The sequence below is a fragment of the Egretta garzetta genome, unplaced genomic scaffold, assembly GCF_000687185.1.
Source record: "Egretta garzetta isolate BGI_Z169 unplaced genomic scaffold, ASM68718v1 scaffold101, whole genome shotgun sequence".
NCBI lineage: Eukaryota > Metazoa > Chordata > Aves > Pelecaniformes > Ardeidae > Egretta > Egretta garzetta.
Window position 1 is genome coordinate 2,184,749 of NW_009258666.1, and position 10,698 is coordinate 2,195,446.

Consider the following 10,698-nt stretch of genomic DNA (forward strand, 5'->3'; position numbering starts at 1 on the left):
CTACAAAGCCTTGTTTTGATTACCGTGTGGACTCCATCCCAACCTGCTGTAGTTATTCTTTGTACCTTCGTTAATGAGCCAGTCTTGCTTTCCTTTCTGTAAAGCTAGCCAGAAATTTTAAATAGGAGAAGGGGTCAGGAGGAAGGTGACAGAAATTACAGCAGACTTGCTTTTGGTAGCGGTATTCTTCCTGCAAGGATAATTACTTAAAGCAAGACGAATGCTCTGCATTTCAGTTAGCTCCTCTCCAGCCTGTGTTAAATCCATTACGGGATGCCTTGCGTTTGACATTTGCGTCTTTGTCCTTAATGATGACAGTAAATTTAAACACCCCAGGAGGGCTGCGGATAGCTGCCAAGTCTCAGGATGCTGCTGCTGCTGCTATGACTCCTTTACCATCGCCCCACGGGTGAGGCTGCCGGAGCTGCTTCGCCTGGGAGTAATGAGAGCGCTGGTGTCTCCCACACACTCACATCATAGGTGAAAGCTGCGCTCGCGAAAGCTAGATGTGACGCTGATAACCGGCGGTTGCTTCCTGGTTACTAGGTAATAGCACTGTCCCAGGTGAATCCTTCGTGCCTGCAAAGGTAATTTATCATATGGCTTTCCTGTTTGTGCTCTGCGAAGCTGAATCCAAGCCTTCCATTTATTTCAGGACCTCAGTAAGAAATCAAAGCGGGGTTGCCAAAGGGCAGCGGAATTAAACTGTTTGCCTTTGCTTGGAAACGGCTTTAAATTAATTCTGGTGCTCGCAGAGCTGGGTTTGCTGGTGATAGTTGGGATGGGAGGCGGGTTCTGGGCAGCTGTTTTGCAAACAGCACTTGCACTTCTCTGCCTTCCCCTGCCCCATCGCTGTGTAACTGATGCAGTGCCAGAGCCCCCACGGTTTCTATAAGTGCAGATGTGCATTAAGCTCCTCCGGGAGCGAGGTCCAAGGCAGCTCTGGTGGTGCAGGGCGCTTCCCTCCCGACCCTCGCTGCTGAGGGTCCTGCTTTAGCACCCTGAGCTGGGTGGTCTGCAGGGGACCTGGTGTCCAGCTGCTGAGAATTCTGCCCTTGGGTGCTGCAGTGCCAACGGGGCAATGACGAAGCTTCGTTGTGAATCTGGGCTGTTGTCACTCCTAAACAAAGCCGCCCTCTAAGCCAGGCCTGCAGGGCTGTGGGACGAAACGCCGTCTTTCCTCCGGCTCTTATGTTTATGTATATATGCCATATACACTTCTATTATTCCACCTGTTTGATGATAATGGGTGTTTGGGATAGAGCAGCTGCTAAAGTGGCGCGCGGGGCGGATCGAATCAGCAGGTGACATTTTTCACTGGGTTTATCTTTGAGAACAAGCTGGGCCTGCAATAAACTGGCTGCTCCTTCATTTACTAGAGGACAAAGCTGCCATTATTCAGGGGCAGAAGAAAGCGAAACCCCAGGAGATGAGCTGAGTGCGTGTGCGATATCCCTGTCTGACTGTGTGCAGGCATTAATGCAAGAACTCAAGGTCAAAGGCTGCCCAGCTCTGAGAGTCGGAGGCAGAAGGGGCCTCCAGAAGGAAGAATGGTTTATTTCTTTATCTCACGGAGTCATGTATCAATTATCCATGGCGTCTAACAGCCTATGAAGGGAATAGATTTTCTGCCCTTTAAGGGAGGTTTTGCGTGCACTGTTCATTTGCTGGGCAGCAGATTTAAACTCTGCACAGCTCTCGAGGCAGGAGGCTAAAAGCAGAGACGTCAGGTAGCCTACGAGAGGGGAAAGCCCCAAAGGGCAACAGCTTTCCCTTTAATCTCAGGTGGTCCTTGTGTTGTTCATGAGGCAAATGGTGCTGATAATGTGAATTAGGGAAATCTGCTGTGCTCTGTTCTAGAGGGATCGCTGAGAAATGGAAGGAGAAATTACCAGTCCTGTGTGGCAGAGAATTGTGGCAGGGTTACAAAAATTGGATCGGCTCAAAACTAGAGGGATTGAAAAAGCAGTTTTCTCAAGCTTTTACGATAAGAAACTGCTACCTGCCTGTCTCTGCTGCCGTGTCCTATCGTGACAAGACCAACTGTCAGCCTCCTGACACCAGGCCCAGCTGCCTCAGAGCTCCTGGGGTTTCCAGCCTGCAGAGCCGTGCTGCATCCTCCGGAGAGGATGCTCGGGAAGTCATGCTCCTGCACCTCCCCTCTGGTGAATCTTGCTAGGAGCCTGCTCACCGCAGTCTTAACAAACCAGCGCTGTGGCAAAACCCATCCTCAGCGGGAGGGCATAGCTACAGGAGCTCGAATAGAAACAGCATTTCTGCTGAGCAGAGCAAGTGCTGAGCATTCATCCCAGCCTCGGCTTCCGAGGGAGACCCCGTCGTCTGTTGTGCTAACAGGCAGAGGAGAGGATCCTGTGGAATACAAATGGATCTGGGCTTCAGCACGGGCATCCCGCAGCACGGCTTGCACTTTCCCTCGCACCCAGCCAGGGCTCTGCTTGCTCAGCAAGTTACTGGGCCAGCTTTCCCTCCGGCAGCAGCGCTTGCTGCCAATTCCTTGGTCCAGCAACATGGGGGCTAGAGAAAGCTGGCCCTGAGCAGGAGAGGTTCCGAGGGGTACCTGGCAATTCCCAGGGCCCTGGCCTCTCTGGGATAACAGGAGGCTGTTTCTACCTTCAGATCAATTGAAATCAGCTGCTTGTTTTGGTGAAAAAACATGTTCTGTTGTCTCATGGCCTCAGCAGTGAATTGATTGCAGAAAGCAGTTGCTGTAGCATGAAAGAAATGCCTCTTAGCTAGACAGCAACGAGCAGGTTTGTTTTACTGTCTCTGCGATCCGTGTGTGTGCTGCTTGCCTCGGTAGATCAAGGCATCAGAAAAGCACTCCAGCAGATTTCAGCTCCTTTGAGCACCCTCCCCTGCCGCCTCCTGCCCCTTCCAACTCAGCTCTTTGAGCGCTGGAAACGTGTTCATTTGGAAGCAACTCGTGGAGCAGCCCGTGTGAACGGGGAGCTTTTTCTTGCCTCTGAAGCACCGGTGTTCGGGTGCCGGGCCCAAAGTCCTGGCTGGATGCCACGGCGGGCTGTGAGCCGCTCTGCCCTTTGCTGCTCTTACATTGAGCTCCTTAATGGCCTCACCTTGGGTCTGGTTCCCAAACTGACTGCTGGGGCTGCCGTTCATCCAGTTAGCAATTTTTGACGATGAGAATAAATGTAACCTCTTAGAGATTGGTCTCATATTGAAAATGCAATAATACAGAAAGCGATTGCTCTTTGAGTCAGTCTTTGAGGGCTTCTGATTGCCGTCTGCAGGGCTTAATGCAGCAGGGAGCGACTTCCTAATTGATGGGATGCTCCAGAACACCAATACCTGATCGATACGTGGTAGAAATGGAGCAGTGTTAAATCTGTACCTCCTCAGGACCTCCCACGAGAAGTGGAAGAAATATATTTGCAGCCTCGTAAAGCGATTTCCCGGCTGGAGGCTGGCGGGGCATGCGTCTGCACGGAGCTCTGTAACGCTGCCTGCCGAATCCCGTCCCGCCACCGCCTTTCCATCGTTATGTCGTACCTCCATGCTTCATAAAACTTGCATTATAAACTCAAGTCTCCCTCACGTTTGCTGTGTAGCTACAGATGGGGGGGAATGTCTCCTACTCGCCTGGAGTCCAGCGCTGCCTCGCTAGTGAGAAAAGGGTCATAAAACACCAGGGGTGTCGATTTAATGCGTGTTTTGCATTCGCTGCGAGACAAAGGAGGGATTTTAGATGGATGCCTTGGCAGAATTCAGGCAGGAGATGATTCTTGTTCCCTTGACAAGGATGTTCCAAGGGCAAACAGTGATGCTGAGGACAGTGACCACCTAAATCCGCACTGTAACACCTCCGGTGGGTGCAGCCCTCGGGCTCCATGCAAGTTTTGCTGGCGAGGGGCTCTGGCTCCTCGCTCTTTGCAGTGGTGGGGCTCCGCAGCCGGGCATCTCCCCGTCCTGTCGCTCGTGGTGTGGTACTGAGGCTGTGAACCTGTTGCACATGGGGACCTGAAGTGTGCCGGGGCAAGAGGCTCTGCTGGTGTCAGGCTGTGTACGGCAGGGCTCTTCGGGAGCCTTGTATGGGGGTGAGAGTGCTGGGGAGAGAGGTGCAGCCGTTGGTAATTCCCAGCAGTCGGGGCAGTGGGATTCTCAGTTGCAGACTACCCCTCGCAGAAGCTTGCAAAATGTAAACTTTTCACTGTTAAAATGGCATCGGCTCATTCCTGCGTTGGCGAGATTATCCCAGGGTAGCCCCAGAGCCACGTGTTGTTGCTGCTAGAGGAGAGGTTTCGGAGGCCGCCTTCTCATTTCACCGGGGTGCTGACTCACACACAGAATCACAGAATGGCAGGGGTTGGAAGAGACCTTGGGAGATCACCCAGTCCAACCCCCCTGCTAAAGCAGGGTCACCTAGAGCACGTTGCACAGGACATCATCCAGGCGGGCTTTGAATATCTCTGGGACTCCTTCCCAGCTTGATCTTTGTAAACCTCCCCTTACAAGCCACGGGAGACATGTCGCAGATCAAAAGGTATTTTAACTTGGCTGCCTTTGTTGCCCTTAGACTTAGAGCGTAATTAGAAATATAATCCATCCCCGGTACGCCGGGTGACATCCCAGCCTGTCTGAATTCTGCAGCTATATTTTGTGATTACCAGCGATGTAGATGCTATTCCCGGTGCAGCTACAGCCTGACTTGCCCATCTGCTGTCTGCCTCGCGCGATCTGAATGCAGTCCCAGAGGGGGACGGGACATATTTGTCACCTGGCTGAGCATGACAGGTCCAGGCCACTGAGGTCTCCTGCTGTCCCTTAGCAGGATGTCTTTGCTAACTAAGAAGCGAGATGGATGTAGGGGTGGCAGACCCCGGCGCAGGTGCGTTCCTGGCCGAAAAGAGCATGTCCATAAATAACTTCCCATCTTGGTTATGATCCAGAACGGTGTATATCAAACAGAGAGGCTTGTGGGCTTGGAGTGCTTTGGGTTTGATGCTGGGTGCATCTTTAATGTTCATCTGAGTTGTTGCCATCTGGTAGAGCACCTGCCTTTGCCTGGCCAAGGAGCGAAGAGCAGGCTCCCGTGGTGCAGCACCCTGGGATTTATCCCCGCGGCGCTGGGCGAGATGGGGACGGAGTCATCCCGGGGGATGGAAGGGGATCACGAGCGGGAGCTGGGGCTGGCTCTCACGCTGCGAAGGCGGTGTGCCTTGCTGTGTCCTGGTGGAGCGGCTCTCCTGCTCCCTGCCAGACGGAGCCGCGCGTGGCTGGGCTCGCGGGGCAGGGACGGGGGGCGATTGACGTGCTGCGGCTGAGCGAGCTGCTGCTTCCGAGCTCTGCTCCCTGGCCCCTCGCCGCCAGCACGGGGGAAGGCACGTGCGTGCTGCTGGTCACCCTGGCATTGCTGCTGGGAGCCCTCTCCAACCGCGGCACCTGCACCCTGGGCTTGCCACGGACCCGGGGCAGAAACACAACCGCCCTTCCTAAATCATGGGCTGTGCTTCCCAAACCCTATCCAAGCAAGGCCAGGCTGCTTTTCCAGGACGGTCTCTTTACTGAGGCAGGGCTCGCTGGGCTGCAGTAAAATGGGATTTTCAGGCTCACATGTGTTTCTGGGAATGTTGTGTCCTGGGAGAGGGGAGACCATCTCGCCCGTGTTGCTGCACGGTGCTGCGGCTCTCCGGTTTCCCTGTTTCCCACTTCCCCACTGACTTCTAAAAACCTGTTAAAAACACTGGAGCGTTTCTCGAGTCACATCGCTGCACTTCAGAGAACACGCCGGAGAGTGCGTCAGCCTGAAAGCGTGATGGGAACAAATTTTGGAGAGCTTTTGATGTGAGGGGAAAGAGGGGAATTGGCCTGCGTAGGAAGGGTCCTTGGCACCGCAACACAGAGAGCTTTAGAGAAAAGAAAAAAAAAAAAAAAAATCTGCAATTTGTTTAGCTGTTTCCTACCCAGTTTTCTCACATTCCTAGAACTGACTCATAAACCTGCTGCTCTGCATTTCTGATATTCAGCCTGAGGGCCTAATTCCTACGGTACTGGATGTCTTGCAGCTCTGCAGCCTCTCTCTACCGTTGTGGAGCACGTGGAAGAGCTCAACAGAAAGTGCTCTGCCCCTTACAGGATTCATCTTGAGGACCCCTGGTCTGTAGGAAAGTTTTGGTGGTTGTTTTCTTTTTTTTTTTTTTTTTTTTTTTGGAGACAGCTGATTGCCATTTAATTAACAACAGTTAGCATGTGTCTTGAGCATTTGGGAAGTGTCCAGATGAGCTTTGTTCCAGGATGCTGCTCTCTGCGGTTTACCCCAGGGCTCGGGCGAGTTGTTAATGGGGATTCAGACACTGCCCCGACTGGGTGTGTGCATTAGACTCCCTCGGCAGCAGTAGAAAATATGCTTTGAAAGTTGGCCTGGACAATCTATAAATACAAAGGGAGCTTTGGCAGGGTCAGAAGCAAATCCGTGACATTTTGCATCAGCAGGGAGAAAACATAATTTCATCCAAGGTTTTATTCAATAAAGAAACTGATAATAAACCTTCCTTCCTCCAAACGGTCCATTGCCATGGCAACCGGCGTGACATGCCAGGATGCAGGGATGGATGCAAAGTGTCAGCGTGAGGAGGGCTGTGGCCGGGAGCGCGGCAGCATCAAATGGCTTCATCAAGGTGAAGAACGAGGGTGGAAGCAGTGGGGCGTGTGTGCGAGTTCGCTCCTGCCACGGCTCGCTCTGGTCGGCAGAGGTGCAGGTTAGCCCCAGGAAGGGGGCAGAGGAGGTCCGGGGAATATTGATTTAGGCTTAGAGCAGCAAGGTACAGCTGGACGAGGTCAGGCGAGCTAAATTTGCAGCAGCCTGCTCTTTCCATCGTGGTGGCTGTCGCCACCAGATGAGAGACAGACCTGCGTGCTCCGCGCAGCTCGGCTGCGTCGGTGCAGCAGCGAGCAGGGCTGCGGGCTGCTCTCTCCCCCGGGTTGCAGCTGAACGACCGTGCGGGGGATACGAGACGCCTGTGAGGTTACAATCTCTGTTCCCTTTCTATCCAGGGAGGAAGAGGGTCCTTTGGTTCGCCAGTCACAGGGTTGGCAGCCCACGTGCATTGCTGATGTTTGGGTTTTTTTTTTTCCCACCCCCGGGAAGAGCAGGCAGTGGTGCTTTGAGGTCAAACCCAACACTTTAAAATCTTAACTCTGTGAGCAAGAACAGTCGTCTGATTCCAGGTAGCCAAGAGCATCGGGCGCTTGTCTGGGATGTGGATTCAAGTCCCTCCTGCGAAGGAGACCCCAGTGCTCGCTTCCGTCACCCTTGGCTGGCAGGGCAGCATCGCCGATGGGGACCTGACACCACAAAATAGTCACTGGGTGGGAGAGAGGGGAGGCTCTAAAGCAGGGACCGGGTTTAGGAACAGCTTTCTTCCCAGGGAAGGGCTGTCAGGGAAGCAGCAGGAGATGGAAAGGTGCCAGGCTGGGCCTGCCTGCCCTGCCCGGGGGCGGTGTGGGTACGGCAGGGAGGGCAGCAGGACTGAGCCAGGCCCTTTGAGGCTCCCTGAGAGGGGAAGGCAGCTTTTCTCTGGCCCCTTGCAACCTCCCTGCATGTTAAAACCTCCCGGTTTGCCCTCCAGAGGCTGGGGATTGCAGAGCCTGGGGGGGCTGGAGGTTTTGCCTGTGCCCGTCGCCCGCCTGCTCGAGTGCTTCGTGTCCGTCCACCCTGCAGCCACGCCGGAGCGAAGAGTGGCTGCAGGAGTAGGTGGCTGCGGACTTCAGGATGGAAAATAAAAGCTGGAAGCGGGGCAGGTTGAATTCCTTCCTTGCAGATGGAAATTGTGGCTCTCCCGTCAGCGTGCTGATGAATGTGGCAGACGTTCCTGGTCATTATTTCATAGCCTGCGGGCCTCCTTGTGACAGCCATCATCCCTGCGCCCGGTGTCCTTGTTGGTCATCTGCTTTGGAGAGCGAATCTTTGTCCTGCTCAGCGTGCGTTAGGGAGAGCGCTTTGCAGAGGAGCTGGTTTATCTCCTGCAGAGGCAGGCGCTGTCATTTAGCCAGAGTCAGGAGGGAGAGCAGATGGTGACCTGTTTTTTGCCAGTGAAAGAATGAGGTTGGAGAGGCACCGTTGAAGTGAGGACACGGGGAAGAGGCTGCTTGGCAGTCCCTTGGATAAACAAGACTTCATTTTAGCTGGCCCTGGCGTGGGGCTTGAGACCTGACTTTTCCCACGCTCGGGGTCGGAAAATGTGCCCTTGGTGAGGGAGGTGATGGTTGAAAATGTCTACGCTCCTTAATTTTTAACCCATGGTGTTATGTTTTACCGTCTTTAAAAGATGCATGTGGTAGGGTGGGAAGGATTTGTCCATCACGTGTCTGATCTCCGATTTTTCCCACTAAGAACTCCAGAAGAAGCGACCCTCCACAAGATGGACCCCACTGTTAATGTTTCTGCCTGATCCCTGATAAAGATTTGTCCGAAGCAGGAAGGCTGAGGGTATTTTTCCCTTTGTTTTCCTGTGTGCCGTTAACTATCGTAAGATGATTCACTGTTATGCATATAAACATATGCTTCTTCTTGGAGTGTTGCTAATTTCTTGGCTTCAGCAGCTTCTTCTGGGAGTTTGGCCACATTTGGTTCATGTCGAGCGAACACGCGTTAATGCCTATTGCTTTGTGTGGGGTTCTGCTACAGGGGAGTTGTGGGTTGAAGCTTGGTCCCCGCTCAGCATTCATCTCCTGCCTTGAAGACAGCTTAATCGCTGGCAAATTTTGCTGTAGCAGAAGGTGCCTGAGGCGGAGCGGGTTGCCCCTAGCAGAATTCGGAAGTCACCCGAGGTGCAGAGCTGGGAGGCGCCGGGTGAGTTACCCTGGGAGGGATTTGCTGATTTTTGAAGCGTTTTGGATACTTTGTCCCTTGCAGCGACGTGATCCGTAGCAGAAGGCATGGCTGTCGCTTCCCAACGGGGAACGTGAAATAAAGGAGAAGGGATTTGGAGGGTGGATAAATGAACCCTTTGCCTCTCGATGGTTCATCCAAATCTGCCCAAGGTTCCGTGTAGACTAGAAGGTTTCCAGCTGCTGTGTGAGGTGGAGGACGATCTTGGTCCTGCACAGGGTGATGCCCCACATGAGCAGTGGGGCAGAGGGGCTGCCCCCCACACCACCATGGTCCCGCAGCTGAGGAACCCCACAGCACAGCAGCCTGGGAAATCCCAGCTCTGCTGGAACCGGCCTGGCAAGGGGGTGGATGTCCCCATATGTAACAAGGATGCTTTGCACCGGCCAGGTATTTGGAGGGTATTAATGGGAGGGAGAGAGCGTTTCCAAGCCTGGGGAAGCAGTCAGATGGGCTGGAATGGTCTGGTGGACGTGCAGGGAGATACCCCGAGCGAGAGGCTGAGGAGCGTTATGGTAATTAGGGCAGGGGATACAGGGAGGCAAATGAGTCACTCGGAGATTAGGTAAATCTCAGCAGGATTATTATTATTATAAGGGAAAATCCTGCAGATGTTGGATCTCAACAGCTTGAGAAGTCACCTTGAAAGGGGAACTTTCCAGGGCACTGTCCTTGGGAAAAATGCATCTTGGTTTAATGGGGATTTGGGTGCAAAACCCTGGCTAGTTTTGGCAATACTGATCCATCCCTTTGTAAAAGATTCAAACCCCTTCCAGCCTGCGTGGTAGGGCAGGTGGCACAGCACACGGGTCAGTGATGTCCTCTGGATGCAGGATGGCTCCAGGTAGCCCGGCTGCCTTTTGCTCACTGCGGCGGGTCGTGCTGCTCGTTGCAGTCGGCTGCGGAAGGCTGCTCTGAGCCTGCCAGGGTGGAAATTCCCCGCGGGGTTCCCCTTTCTGTTTGTGCAGGACAGCACCATCAGCAGCCGGCGATGGTGGAAGTGATACCACCCCTGGGAGCGAGCGCTCCTGGCTCTGCTCCAGGGCACGTGGCACTTGGGGGCACCTCATATACCCCCAGTGACAAACATGGTGTGGCTGTGACCCCCTTTTCCGTGGGGGCCAGTCCCCACTGAGGCTGGGCTTGGAGCAGGGGGTTGCTTGCAGGGGAGATGTGATGGTAAAGGTGGGCAAGGCCAGCTCAGAGAGCCAAGGTGGACCAGGTTTTGTTATCTCGGTAGGACTCTGGTGTCTGGGAAGCTGGCTGCGAGTGCAAACCAGTCTGTGATCCTTCTGGCTGAAATATTAACTTTCAGAGCATGAAATGTTTATTAATCAGGCAGCAGGATTTGGGCATGCAGCCGCGCGAGGCAATAGCTCCGAGATGCAACAACTGCCCCTTTTTTTTTTTTTCTTTTTTTGGCAAGCTCTCAGGATCCTCAGTTCCTTTTGATGACTGTGCGCAAGGAAGAAGGGGGCAATTGGGTTACGAAGGTCTCTGTGGGAGGGTCGTGCTGTGATGGAATTTGGTGTAGGGATGGACTTTGGGAGCCTTCTGCTCTCCCGCCCCTCTCTTTTTCCCCTGCAAGGTTGTGATTAGCCTGGTGTAGGCAGGGGAAGGTGGATCTGGTGGCCCCGTAACAGTCTCCTGTTCATTTCCAGCCCTCTTTGTTGCTGCGGAAAACATCCCTGAGCAGCAGCCACCGTTTCAGGTCACGACGGAGGTTTGTGAGCTGAGACACGCAGAGCAAAGCCTGCGGTCTTGCCTTGAGTGATCTCCCGGCAGGGCGACTCTCCGGCAAAGACCCGTGCTTGGAGGCTGTGACGGCTGCA